This window comes from Gymnogyps californianus, chromosome 1 (genome assembly GCF_018139145.2).
Source record: "Gymnogyps californianus isolate 813 chromosome 1, ASM1813914v2, whole genome shotgun sequence".
NCBI classification, from domain to species: domain Eukaryota; kingdom Metazoa; phylum Chordata; class Aves; order Accipitriformes; family Cathartidae; genus Gymnogyps; species Gymnogyps californianus.
In genome coordinates this window covers 67,226,091-67,241,258 of record NC_059471.1, presented here as the reverse complement: position 1 = coordinate 67,241,258, position 15,168 = coordinate 67,226,091, and positions in this window count along the sequence as shown.

Genomic DNA, 15,168 nt, shown 5'->3' with positions numbered 1-15,168 from the left:
TCCAGGTGCACGTTAGGGATGCCAGTAGTTTGAGTTTTTGTAGTTTGGAAACACTGCTGCTCGCTGCTTGGGACGTCAGAGGTTGCTGCCCCTGATCCCAAGAAGCACCAGGCATCAAGGGGACTGGGTAACATAAGAACCAGCTGGGCGTCAGTCCCTAATTGACATGGACAACACCAGGCACTTGCCAGATACCACTTTCCTGGTGGGTCAGCGCACACAGCATCAGGCACGGCACAGGCAGAGAAGCAGCAGGCATCTGGACCTAGCAAAAGAGGATGTTTCCTGACAGAAATAAAGCTCAGGCTCAGCAAATGTATTCTGATTTTCAGTTTCTGTGGTTATGGACAAAGTTTCTTCACGTGATCGCATCAGCTCAAGCATGCAAGTCTTTCCAGGAAGGGTTTCATGCTGAAATTGTGGCTCCTTCAAAGAGAAAGCTGGTTGGGTTCAGGCTCCCCCAGGATAGAAAGGTTTTTGTATATGGGACTTCAAATCAAAATTGCTGCTTTTCACTCCACTTTTTGCAGTTCAGTCTGGCAGGGATCTACCAGATCTTCAGCCTTTTGAGCCTTGTTCCTTTAAAAATGGAGCTCACCACAGTCAAGCAAATACTCATTCAAACTGCACTTTGATGAGTTGCAAAAGAAGTGAAGTTGTGGAAGGAAAACCTCGAGCACAAAGAGCATTCGAGTACAAGATAGTTTCCAAAAGTCTCCTACAACAGGATGAGCCAAACTGGAAAATGGTGAAGCAGTTTTCTATTGACCCCCACCCAAGCTCAGTACTGTTTGGGACACAGCTTTTAATCATCTGGCCCATCTTCACTTATTACTCTTGAAAAATAAAATAAAGCATTCTGAGAGAGTTTTAAAATAGCTCAAGTGTGACTCAAGTCCAGCAAAAGCATGTCATTTTAAGCTTAAAGAAAATGTTTTATCCTTAATTTGCCCTGCAATGTTCAAATCCACAAAATGAGGTGCTATTCGCACCACCAGCCTGGCAAGACTCTTCTGGGCCAGGGCCAGAAGCAGATCCAGGTTTCCATGGGTGGAGGCAGGGACCAGCATTTTGTGTCTTCAGTTTTTGCGCAGAGGCCAAGGGGAAGCATGAAGGGAGAAATCTGCGGTTGCATCTCTGTTTGAGTGCAGTGAGGAGGCAGGCAGCCTACCCAGAGGGGCAGGGATGGCAGCGTGGCATGGATAAGGCATATTCCCCAGCCTCGTGCTGCCCACCAACTTCTTTTCATCAATATTGGGCAGCCCTGCCCCTGCGAGGCTCTCCACGGATTTGCATGGCTGTTGGGACAAGATTGCTTTCTCCCATTAGCTTTACTTTTCACCTCTCCTTTTCTCAGTACCTTAGAAGAAATTGTGCTAATGTCTTTATCCACTTCTCTTTCCTTTTTTTTTTTTTTTTAGTGTAAATTCTTTCTTTTGTCCTCCTTTCCTCTCCTCTCGAACACAAATAAACCCTCTCTTTGCTGCAGCAGCATTCAGTGCTGGCTCTTTGCTACACTTCAACGTGGTGTCACACAAACCCCGAGGGGCAGGGGACAGCACCTATTCTGCAGATGTAGGGCCAGGTGGCTCAAGGACACCCTGGCGCAGCTTCATGATGCACTTAAGGTATAACCTCTGTCTGTCTGTCTGTCTCTCTGTATAGAATTTATACGGTGACCAAAGGAGGCACCTTCCTCTAGTCCCCAGCTATCTGAATACCCTTCTTTCACTTATCTCCTGCCATGTGCCAGCTGTGGTGTCAGAAGCATTGGTGCTGGCACTAAAGAAAGGGGAAAATCCCGTATGGCCAGAGGTAAAGGAGCAGGTAGGGGGCTGTCTTTCAGTTGCATGTGGACTTAGGCTGGCCTGAGGCAGCCCTGGCAGGGCAGCACAGGTCAGGACAGAGCTACAGCTTTGCAGTGTCCCGGATAGCCACAGGAGCTCCTTCCCCAGCACCCCACTCCCACGGATGTCATGGGTAATATGGTGGAGATGGACACCAGGAGTAAATCTGGCTGCAGCCTCACCGCTGCACAGACAGCCTCTCGCCACAGCACACTGCCACTACCCTCGGCTGCCTTAGACCAAGCCATTGCAGCGTAGCTACTTTAAACCAGGACGTCTGCAGTCCACTGGCGGAAGGTTAGATGAAGTGCTAATTTCAGAAACAGGAAGATATTTAACGAATTATGACTCTTTCCCTCCCAAGCGAGTAACAGTGTTCAGAATAGCTGTGAGAAGGTGAGCTGTAAACATCCCCCAAGCAGCCTGGCACAAGCTGGGCACAGGGACATAGAGGCAATCGCTGTGATGCTCTGGTTAGCAAACGTGGCTAATCACTCTCATATTTTTCCTCCAGGCACAGGAAGCCCAGAGATTCCCATAAAGACTCTATTTTACAGTCTCCCTGAAGGGTAATTAGCAGCAATAAAAATATTTGCAAAATTGTTGGCTGGTTAAGAACGTGCACAACATAGGAGAGCTTTGAGTCCAAGCATTGGCTATGATGAGGCATGAAATGCCTCCAAACCCATGAGTAGTCCAAAACAAAAGCTTGTGTTTTGCCTCTCCATCATACAGCAGCAGCAGTCTGGGACAGGCAGGGGAGGCGTCGCTTCAGGCAGGACAGAAACATAAAACCCAAATAGTGTGTTTAACCACTATCCAAGTAAAAGAAAAAGAAATCTCCCTTGTGGAAACTGAATTCAGAGCTGTGCTCCTACGCAGGGACGGCTGGAGCCAGCAGGAGATATCGTTTTGCATCTTCACTTACTTGAGGAGATTTGCAAAGGGAAGAAGCTCAGTGTGACGGTGTTTTACTGATCAAGCTCGTGTCCTCTCCTGAACCCCTCAATTGGCTCTTTGTGTTCAGATTTCAAAGTGTTCCTGCTCTCCTCAGAGGTTCCTTCAACGAGCCAGAAGGGAAAGGCTTGAAAGGGGTGCGAGGTGAAGGACGTGCCATGGGCTCTCTGCTAAGCCTTACAGCTTGCAAAGCTCCCAGCCAACCTACAGCCCCGCGCCTGTGCTGCTCAGGACTCACTGCCTTCAGCTCTTGGGCACAGCACGTTCTTCCTTCCAAACTGATCGAAAGAAAGAGCAAAAGGAAACCCCATAAACTATACGTTAACCAGAGATCTGGGGCTGGCAGAAATGAACGTGCAAGAGTCAAGAGACAGGGCAAGTGGTGAACCCCCCTGAGCTCCAGGGGTGCCCTTCTCGTTGCCCTTTCCAGTGATTTTGGGCCTCGCACCTGACAAAGCAGACAGCTTTGAAACGGCTTCCTACATGTTATAGACAGCACATTACCACTGTCACCCTGACAGTGAAGGTGACTGTAATATGCAAGTGTTGTGACTGATAGTGAAACAGACTTTATTTTTAAGGGGTTACACCAAGATCTTTTCCCTTTAATGTTTTAAACTACAAAATGTTTAAAAATAGGTACATTAACAGTTGGACATGACCAATACATTAGTATTGGTTAATTGGGAGTTGGTAGGCTGGTCAGTTGTACATCCTCTGGAATCAAAGTCCATGTGAGAAATCACTAGAGCAGTATAATAATAGTCTTCTATAAATCAATTGGAGCATCACATAATGTTATGCTTAAACACCTTTTGCTCTGGATACTTCTTTACTGCATTGTTCTTCACATCTGTTAATGATGTCATACATATATGGAAAAAAGAGGTTTCAATTTACAATTCAGAAATAAGCTGCAAATTTTCTATGATTAGAAAATATTTGTCCATAAAATCGTCATCAAAATTATCCTCCCTTCACTAACAAGTATCTCATTGTAAAACTGACTTCTGGAATGGCTCAGAAGGATATTGTGAATCTTTTAATAAAATAATATGCATAAACATACAGTCTTGAGTTCCTGCATGCGTCCTGTATGAATAAAAGACTTCATTTAAGTTCCTTCCATTAGTGGCAAGAGCTAGTTTTAAAAAGGGCGCTGTTTTTTAACCTGGTCTATTAATAGTATTCAATATTAAATTACCCCCAAAGACTGAAAAATTATAGAGGATGTTTTTTTCAGAACAGATACAATGCCTAAATAATTTGTACAAGAGTGCTCTGGATGAAAATAAATTTCCACCAGGAAAATATTTAGACAAATGAATTGGTCTGAGTTACTTGGCTTAAATTCCAAAATAGTATTCCTACTCAAGTACTTTAAGAGCTTTGATGGGTTTCTGGTTGGCATGAAATGCAAAACATCAAATAGGTTGTGAATGGAAGTGGGTGGAACAGGTTTTGATCACTGACTGCAAGGCTGCTACCTTTCTTTGGCTCATTATTGGCAAGATTTACTTCTGCAGAGACATTTATGACAGCAGATCTAATCTTGCTTTACTGAGCTGACACTATGCCATCTAGCTATAACAAACATATTTCACATGTTTGGGATTTGAAGTGTTTCTAGCCCTACCCTGTCCTGGCACTGGAAAAGGCTGGACCTGACATTGGAGAGAAAGAGCTTTCCTTGGGACCACCAAGACCGTGTCCACCACTGTCCTTTGCACAGTGCATAACCACAGAAGATGCAAGGTTATGGGGTCTGTGGCAAGGATATTGGGGATTTAAGGACCCTGAGGAGCCCTTAGCAGCCAGACAGCTTCAGACACTCAAAGAGGAACATGCTCTGAGCTCTCCCCTCCCTTCTCTCTGCTGCTCTCCAGCCAAGCGTGCACGTACGGGGCTAATGCAGTGTGCAAGGGCAATTGGGGAAATCAAATGTCTATTTGATGAGGGATCAAAACATAATAAATGGATGTAGGTCGAGAAGTGTTGCCAGAAGGACCTGAGAACACGCTGTTATTAAATACAAACCACCACCAAAGCTCTGCAATGGTTGGTATGCTTATACAACGAGAAAGTAGTTGCTACTTGGCAATATCAGAGCTTGGAAGCTATCGGATGACGGCCTGTTTTTCCAAAGGCTTTTCTCATCGAGGGATGCAAGCCATTCTCATAAAGCTAATAGCTGCAGGCCAGCTTAGAGTCCTGGGAGCCAGATCCCACTCTAATTCCTTGTGATTGTAACATGAAAGAACAAAGGGCTATATCCTGCCATTGATACTTTTTCAGGCCTCTTAATGGACATAGCTTGGAGACCCAGATATAGATCAATGGCAGGATACAGTCATAATGACCCAAACCGAGCTAAAAGAATGATGTCTTCCTATTTCAGCTTAATACAACATAGCACTTGCACATAATGGAGACCAGATTTTTCTTTTGAACAAGTTGTCAAAGTATCTGTTGCACTCCGATGAAGAAATGCTTGAATAGCAAATCCCAAACCTAACACTTCAATAAATCTAGCAAATTTGTTATACTATACCACACTGAGAAGTCTCTGTAGATCCTTTTAGTTCAGCCTTTGCAGGCAGAGTATCTTGACTGAGACCACAGCTGGAGTTGTTACCAATAAAATGAGCCACCTTAAAAGATGATGGATGATGATGCTTCTCCACAGCACTCAGTACCAACTTTGCCATGTCTTTCAGTTTATGCAGGCCAACATCTGTGCAATGAAACTGTATTTTAGAGCTCACTAGCTACCTATCAAGTCACTGAATATTTAGCCTTTCTTTATAGTGTGTGCATTACTGCATGGATCAGTAAAAAAAATCAGCTGCAGAGATTTCGGCTGAACAATATTTTTAGAAGCTAGCTTATTCTTCTACCAGTGGTTATTAGTCCAAACAACTCATGACAGCTTAATTTCTCTTTAAACTTTTTCTCCCTCTTAGTCGGAGGTAGCATTTCAAAATATCTGGAAGGGTGCTACTTGTTTTTCTTCCCAAATTCTCCACAAAGATGTTGTGGATAACCGCAAGAGTATCATCCACATTCCTTTATGGTAGTACATGGGGATACGATTTATTCAAAACCGGAGTGTACTTTAAACACACGCCAAGCCAAAGCGCCCCGAATCCCAGATCGGAGCCCTGGAGAATCCACCTAGACTGTTGACAAACCTGGCTCAGAAAAGCAACCTCTACGCTGTCCAAGAGTAACAGGGTATATGACAGTGCTGCTAAAAACCTAGGAGGCTAACGCGAACCAAACAGTCCATCTGGGGCTGTTTAGCTGTTCTTGCTGTGTGATACCACAACTTGGCGTGAAGGGCTGGAGCCTCCAGCAAAATCAGACATGACAATATCTTCTGAGCTGAGTCAGAAACAATAATCATTCTCTTAGCTGCAAAGAAGCAGAAATCACTGACTTTTGCATATCTGAGAGCAGTCTGACACATTGGAGCGGCTGGGCAGCAGTGCTTTTTGCCTGGTGATCTCCTTGAAAACGTGAAAATGCTCAGAAAAGAAGGGCTCATTAGGCTTTATTGCACAGTAAACATTTACAGTGTTGATTCTTGTTCCTGTAAATGAGGCCACATCTATATCTACAATGAAAGCCAGCTACTGAAGCAGCAATCGGTCAGGATGGGCCCTCACCTCCTCTGCTGCTCTTCAGGCACGCGGCGTCCCTCTCAAGCAAGCCTGCCCTCTCCCAGGAGAAGCTGGCAGAGATGAAGTTGCCCTGAGATTAAATACATAATATTGTAATTTTTCAGTCATTTCCCTTTATTGAGGCAAACTGTGAATTAGGAAGAGTCTTTCAGTGTACGTCTTGGAGAGAAATGCCTGTTCCTCCTGCTTGCTGGGATGAGACAGACTTGATCCTGGTGTGACACAGAGAAGTGGGGAGTGGGAGCCCAGCTGCCGTAGCTACACATCAACGGCTGTAAACCTGAGGTAGGCTTCCCCCCACCAGCGGCACTGCATAAACAGAAATATCAGTGCCGTTAGCAGGGGTGGAAACATGGGGACCAGACGCCCAGCATGATGCAGTCTCCAGCGCATGAGATGATAGTTCCTGTAAACTGGGTCCCTGCAGTGGTCTGTGCCCGAGGGAATAAAGATGTTTGAGGTTACGCAATGAGGTAGCCTGAGGTAAAGCTGAACATGCTTTTTACTAGGTCGCTAAAAGATAAGGGTTGGGAACCTCAGGAGAAAGCAGAGTGGAGCTGAATTCTTGCACGTTCAGCTGTGCACAGCTGGCAGCTGCCATCCGGGAGGAAGAGCAAACCTAAATCTTCCTTCACGTATTGCTTCTCTAACACTTTTGTGAACGCTCCCTGTAAACACTGCCCCATAAATACTGTCATTTAAGGATAATTTTCATAGTAGGTTTAAAAGTAGGTCAGTTCAGGACAGCTTGTGGCAACAGTAGAAGACTGCTACTCAGAAGAGGTGTAGGTCTTTGTATTGGGTTTGCGTGGCAAGGTTTTGGTAGCGGGGAGGCTACAGGGGTGGCTTCTGTGAGAAGCTGCTAGAAGCTTCCCCTATAAAGTTAATGCCAGTGGGCTCCAAGACGGACCCGCCACTGGCCAAGGCCGAGCCAACCAGCAACAGTGGTAGCACCTCTGTGATAACATATTTAAGAAAGGGAAAAGAAGTTACAGGGGAGTAGCAGTTGCAACCAGAGAGAGAGGAGTGAGAAGATGTGAGAGGAACAACCCTGCAGACACCAAGGTCAGTGAAGAAGGAGGGGGAGGAGGTGCTCCTGGCACTGGAGCAGAGGTTCCCCTGCAGCCTGTGGTGGTGAAGACCATGGTGAGGCAGGCTGTCCCCCTGCAGCCCATGGAGGTCCACGGTGGAGCAGATATCCACCTGCAGCCTGTGGAGGACCCCACGCTGGAGCAGGCAGATGCCCAAAGGATGCTGTGACCCCGTGGGAAGCCCGTGCTGGAGCAGGCTGCTGGCAGGACCTGTGGCGCCATGGAGAGAGGAGCCCACGCTGGAGCAGGTTTGCTGGCAGGGCTTGTGACCCCGCGGGGGACCCACGCTGGAGCAGTCTGTTCCTGAAGGACTGCACCCTGTGGATGGGACCCATGCTGGAGCAGTTTGTGAAGAACTGCAGCCCGTGGGAAGGACTCACTTTGCAGAATTTCATGGAGGACTGTCTCCCGTGGGAGGGACCCCACGCTGGAGCAGGGGAAGAGTGTGAGGAGTCCTCCCCCTGAGGAGGAAGGAGCGGCAGAAACAACGTGTGATGAACTGACCCAAACCCCCATTCCCCGTCCCCCTGCGCTGCTGGTGGGGGAGGAGGTAGAGAAAAACCAGGAGAAAAGTTAAGCCCAGGAAGAAGGGAGGGGTGGGGGGAAGGTCTTTTAAGATTTGGTTTTATTTCTCATTATCCTGCTCTGATTTGACTAGTAATAAATTAAATTAATTTTTTCCCAAGTCGAGTCTGTTTTGCCCGTGACAGTAATTGGTGAGTGATCTCCCTGTCCTTATCTTGACCCACAAGCCTTTCATTTTATTTTCTCTCCCCTGTCCAGTTGAGGAGGGGGAGTGATAGAGCGGCTTTGGTGGGCACCTGGCATCCAGCCAGGGCCAGCCCACCACAATCCTGCCCCAGCTTCTCTGGAGGTTGCTTCTCTGCTGCCTCACACCTTGTGAGGCTGCCAACTTCCCCGTCACCTGGGACGTAGGGGTAATGTTCTGATTTGGTAACATTTTTACCCTTGCTCTGTAGGATGCACATGACTACCCGCAATGCAAGACAATACTGCCTCAAGCCATGTTGGGTTTTGTAAGTTTTTTGCAGCTGACATCCTCATGTCACAAAGCCCCAGGCTTGCATAGGCTGAACTGTGCAAAAACTCAAGCAGTGACCTAAACTGTGTGACTTAGGACTGCTTGGTGGTGGTGGAAGGGAAAACAAGAATGTGCGATTCTGCGATTGCTGAGACAGACACACTCCTGTAGCCACAGTTTGCTTTTGAATTTGAGGAGTTACTGAGAAATTTAGCCAGCCTGGAAAGTAATCAGAGGGAAAAAAGTCCCAGAAAGAACCCAAGCCGGTTCTGGGAGCAGGAGAGCCAACAAAGTCTGGTTTCTTGTGTTTTTTTTGGTTTGGTGACCTTCTGCATCCTACTGCAATAACCCCAGCCACTGTCCCAGCCTCTGCACTCGCTTTTCTTTGATTGTGTTTTATTTTTATGGCTATGCTTATTGCCTATCCCATATGCAATTGAATTCATATGGCATTATTTCCAAAAAAGAAAAACACAAAGCCCAAGAAGAGGGAAGAGAACTATAACTCTAAAATTAAAACAGCCAAAGGAATATCCCTGTGTCTTTCCCAAGACTCCTAACCTCTTCCCAGATCCTTCCCATGTCACCTGTACCTGCTCGTGTCACCCTGCCAGCTGTGCTGCCCGACACCATGCACACTCTGGCTGCCGCAGCATGGGGCTGGTAAGGACGGAGCTCTCTCTGGTTTCCCTTTCACAAAAGCTTTTATTTGAATTTTCCTCCCCTACATGGCTGCTCATTTCGTAAGCATGTGGTATCTTCGAAATTGCTACCTGCAGTCTTGCCTACCCAAAATTGGCAGGGGGGCGTGTGTGTCAAAATTTGTTTGAAAGGAGGTTACAGACAGAGACAGGCACTATGGCTGCACAGGTCACATTGCATTTGGAAATCAGGCTAATATGTACTTTAATTTTTGTGTGTATAAGAGCTTTTGTCTTTAAATAACTGCTGTTCCAGAACTCTGTTTTCTTTGGCTGCTTTAATTATAGCATTGCAGATTTTTCTTCCCCTTGTTTGACTCCGCTTACTATACTTTGCTGGATTTCATCAAGCATGCAGGAGTATGTTAGCTGCAAAATGACTGTCTATTGAATGAGCAATGATCCTTCATTTGTGAACTTGTCTCATCATTAAGGGCTGAACTATAGGATACATGCAGAGTTGGACTGCTGCAGGTTTAGTCAGGGAAGGCAGATTTCTCTTTAGAGCTCTTTGGTACAGGGCTATACATTTGACACCACAAGTAGAAAATGCAACAAGCCAATTCAAACCACGTCTACTTCCATATAAATTGTGTGGTCCCTGCAGAGTGAATGCGGTCCAATCTGAGCCAGAGAATGGTGACCGGTGAGAGGCCACAACCTATTTATTTTCTTCACAAAGAAGCAAAGAGTATAAATATCATGCTCTGTGCTGCGGATGCACCACCAAGACAGATGCAGACTGAGAGAAAAGATCTCCCCTTTAACTACCATGGAATCTGTGGAACAGGATTAGATCGTGAGATCAAAAACTGCACTCAGCCTTATAAACTGAAAGTTAACACAAGGCGAAATCCCAGAGGCATGAGCCCTGAAAGAAATTAGAATAGAATAGAATAGAATAGAATAGAATAGAATAGAATAGAATAGACTGTTTCAGTTGGAAGGGACCTACGATGATCATCTAGTCCAACCGCCTGACCACTTCAGGGCTGACCAAGTTAAAGCATGTTATTAAGGGCATTGTACAAATGCTTCTCAAACACTGACAGGCTTGGGACATCGACTGCCTCTCTAGGAAGCCTGTTCTAGGGTTTGACCACCCTTTTGGTAAAGAAATGCTTCCTCATGTCCAGTCTAAACCTCCCCTGGCACAGCTTTGAACCGTTCCCCTGCGTCCTGGCACTGGATCCCAGGGAGAAGAGCTCAGCACCTCTCTCTCCACTGCCCCTCCTCAGGAAGCTGTAGGGAGCAATGAGGTCCTGGAAAGCAGCAAAGCCAAGGGGCATCTAGACACAGTGTAGAAACATGTGATTTGGGTACAAGATTTTAAAGTGCCGCAGTAGCAGAAATATGAGCCAGGCATTGGTGTCCCTCGAACATGCTTGTCCAAGAATTGGGATGTAGCAGCCCTCCTCTGTGAAATGACTCTGCAGCAACAGGTCCAGTTGAGGCATTTCATGATTAGACAGGGCTGACTGAGATAGTGGCTAAGAAGAGTCACTCCCTGTGGTGACAGGGCTCGCCAGCATGATTTCTGGGGCAAGATCATCATCATCATCATAATATGCAGCATGGTTAAATGGCAGCAGTGGGAGAAGCAGCTGCTGTTTAGGCACTGCAAATGCTTGTGAAGAAAAGCAATGAGTTTTTATGTTTCCTGTCTGATAATGAGATACAACTGCACCTCCAAAATGGAGTCTGACACCTAGAGCCAGAGGGGTCAGGTGAAACTCCTCCCAGCGCAGTCCTTCAGGTAGTGGGATACTGTCCCAACAGCTCCACGGCTGAAGAAATTGAAAGCTGAACAATATCCTGTGTTAGCCTGGAAGATGGGCAGAAGGAGAGCCTGACTGGTCTTTCTAATCTGTAATTATTGTCCCAACATTATGTGGAAGGATAGTCCCACAATATGAATCTTATGGTGCCAGTTTCAGCCAAAACATGCTGCAGGTCCCACTCTTTTGGAGGCATGAAACAACTTCTGTTTATGAATTCCTCTGCCATTGCAGCATTGTCGCCAGGACTGAAGGTGATTTCTGCTGACATACTCAGTTAAGTCATCCTGAACCATGTTTGTCTGGGATCAGTGATTTAACTTCTTTCCCTCTGGTTAGGCATGTGTGTCCTCCTCTTCCTGTGTCTTGTACAGCAAATAATCATGAAATTAGCCATCCAGCCCTTCAGACACATGCATGGCACACAGGCATCACAGGCAAAGCACTGTCTTGCCAAATATTGCGATACAGAGCAGCGAACTATCTTGGATTCCCAAAACTTAAATACTGGATGTTTCAGCAGGGCGCTGCACTGCAGGATGAAAAGAAAACATGGCCATTAACCCAATATCCTCCACGCATAGGACAGAGCTCACTGTTTTCTTTAAAAAGCCAGATGAAAGCATTCAAAGGAAATTAAGGGGTTTGGATCCCTAAATGCCATGAATATGCCATGAAAACAATTGCTGTGGAGACTGTGGATGCTCAGCTTTTCCAGAGAAGCAGGACTTGGAGGATAGTACTTCACAGCTAAACTAACGAGGGCCATGTACCCAGGCCAAGGAGCACTGAAGGGCTCATGTCATGTTCGTGCTGCTTAGGGCTCTTCTAGGTCAGGCTCATGGCGCAGAGAGCTGTGCAGAGCAGTCCAAAACACAGCTAAACATGAAGCGTGCAGGCAAGCAGATGTCTAGGGCTCTAGCTGACTCCCCAGCCCTTTTCTCTTGAGCAGAATAGATGTTATTCCCATAACATCTTGCGCTGAAGACTCCAAAAGTGAGAGGCTAAAACCACAAGATTCTGTCAGGGAAAAAAAAAAAGAGGTGTTGGTGCTCATAGTGTTTTTAAGAGTACAGGAGTCTTCCCACCTGACAGCAGAGGTTTTGCTAAACAGGACTTGCCATGGAAGCCTGAAAGCTGTCTGTGTGTTTCATTTGTGGACGTGCTTTTTCGTTCAAATGGAATTTGGACAGTGTTTTGCACCGAGTGATTTCCAGAAAATCTTGTTCTTCATCCTGCTGGAATTTTTAAGGAGATATTTGCCCAGGCTGTCCACATGAATGTCTCTTGTAATGTTTGATCCCTCGGAGAACAATCACGGATGAAATCGCAAAAAACATTGTGCAACTCTGTTTTTCTCAATTAGGAGCTTGGAAATAACAAATATACTGGAATGTGGTTTCAGTCCATTCCCTTCTTTATTTGACCTCCTATCAAGAAGAAATAATATATTCTTGTTCTGGAATAGGAGCTATGTCAGCCAGTATATTGGCACATCCGTGAAATGTACAGGCTTACTTCAAAACAACATCTTCTTTTGGAAAGGAAATTGCACTGAATCTCTTCTTAAGTCATTGGCCAACCATGCAGCGACAGCACAGGAGTTTGTCCTGCTTTTCACCAGATCTCTGCAGTCGTCAACCGACCGAAGCCCTTTCAGCGTGCTCCGCTTTGACGGCTCTGTGGGTTACAGCATCCCTATCCCTCCGCTCCAGCAAAGCCAGCCCTCCACCCCAGCTCCCAGCAAACCTCTTTTCACAGCCTCCTTGACCACTGAGAGCCCTGTACCTCTGCCAGCCCCTTGCCCTCCCAGTGCCCGCGCAAGGACCATGCTGTCCGCCAGCCCTGGGACCCTTTGGGGAACCAGCCCTCCTCCCACCCACCCCTTCCCTACAGCTGGAATCTGCTGCTGCCACTGTGAACCCCAGAGCCTGTGTGGCCCGTGGCCATAGCCAGACAATCCCGTGGGCCGGAGGAGCCACCCCACCTGCCTCCATCTCAGCCACATCATTGGGTTGCAGCTCCTGCAGTCTTCTCCTCACCTCCGAGTTTGCTGAGAGCAGAGGGGGAAGGCCAGGAAAAGGGGGTACAGCCAAAGAGTCCTCCTATGGCTGCTTGCACCTTCTCCTAGCAGGCATTTCACGGCTCCCACACCCACAAGAGGCCCCATTGCTGCACGTGGGAGCACTGGTGGAGGTAACAACGATGATTCCCTCCTTGGACGGCTTGGCAAGCTCACCATCCTCATGGGCACCCCCCACCACAGCCACACGCACACCAGCCCCCTCGGGTCTGCGTAAAACATCTCCCGCGCTGCATTCACCTTTTCCTACCGGCAGCACATCGTTTCAGACCTACGCTTCCTCCTCACTTTCCTCTTGCCTCTGAGGAAACTTGTTCCCCAAGTCAAATGGCAGGAAGAAATAAATCGCCGAGCCGTTTGGACGATTGCAGGGGGATTCCTTGCTTGTCTGCAAGGATGCGCAGGCAGTCGCTGCCGAGGTATTTCAGGAATGGCCGTGGAGAGAGACGAGGGCTGGAACGGAGGTGGGAGGACTATGTCTAGACAAGCAATTGATTATGATGTTTGGCTTGCTGATTTTGCAATTGTCTTCCTAAAGGCCTGGCAGGACTCTGTACTGGCGTTTTTTAAAAGCTCATAGAGGCCATATTTAGCCTACAGCTGTTTTTTCCAATGCTCAGTTTGCTTTTAAAACATCACCAAATAACAAATCATTTAATCTTTTGTGAAGTCTCCCCCTCCTCCCATATAAAACCTATTCTCCAAACACCACAGTCTGCTTCTTAATGATCAAACTGGGAAATGTTCATGTTGCTAATATTTTATTTTTTCTGTTGAATAGTGGAATAGAAATTGTGCCTGCGTAAGGTAACAATTTAAAATAAATCTGAATAGACAACCCAAATATACAGCCAACATGTTCATAGACTCCTGGGTTGTCAGGAAAAGCAATTTCATCATCAGCCCGATCTCTGAACAGGCAAACTCCTGCCTACAGTTCATTACAGGGCTATTTTGAAAACACTGACTGCTTCTTGAGAAACCTGTGTGTTAGCAGAAGAAAACGGAGGTGAAATAACCGAGAAAAGAACCACAGGCTGCCTGTTGCCACAATTTATTCACGCTAATCAGGCTCTCGATTTGCCCAGCGTATAGGAGCTGATGTAACTGCCCTGAAATCCACTATAGATGTAATTGAAACCTGCTGCAAAACTGGGCTTTTCTTACTGAGTGCTTGCTCAGTGTAACTGTGAAGTTTCAAAATTTTGCAAGTGCGTTTTATTGCTTGTCCTGTATACTAAATAAAATGCTGAAAAACTGGCTTTCTCCTCAGGTTTATTGTTTTTGTAATGATTCCAGTAACTACCACATCACTAAATATCTCTTAATATGCTTGCACAGACATGAAAATTTATGATAAACAGATGGATTTTGAGAAAAAGTACAACAGCAGTAACTCACAGCCTTGTCTTTCCATGTTCAGCTGCATGCTTTTTTATTATTATTCTCTATATGCTTTTTTCCCAACCACCCAGCTATATGTTCCTAAAGAAACACACATTCTTTTCAACTTGGAACCACACAAGTGTAGCAAGTCACCTAATAGGAATATATAGGTCACGATATTACATGACTTACTGAGCTCTGATTCAGTGATTTATGCTCTTTTTCAGTTACTTCATCACCACTAGCTGCTGTTGAAGGAGCCAAAATATGAATACAAATTATTATGGTTTGAAATATCAAAAAGGGAAGGTCTTTTTCATGACTTAAATATCTATTTTAGGTTCATTTTTTAAGATATTATTTCCATTTATTTTCAGAAGGAAAATATTATGTTTATTTTACTTCTGTGAAGTCAAATTAATGGGCTATACTCACTTGCTACCAAGGAGAGTATTTAGTACTACCGTTAGTCTTATTGAAATCAGAAATAGGCTTGAAGTGACCTGCAGAACAGAGCACTTTGGTGTGCAATAAAACACCATAATTCTGCCAACTCTGATGCACGTGAGCAAGCTATGTCTCTTTTCAGGGGTACAAAAT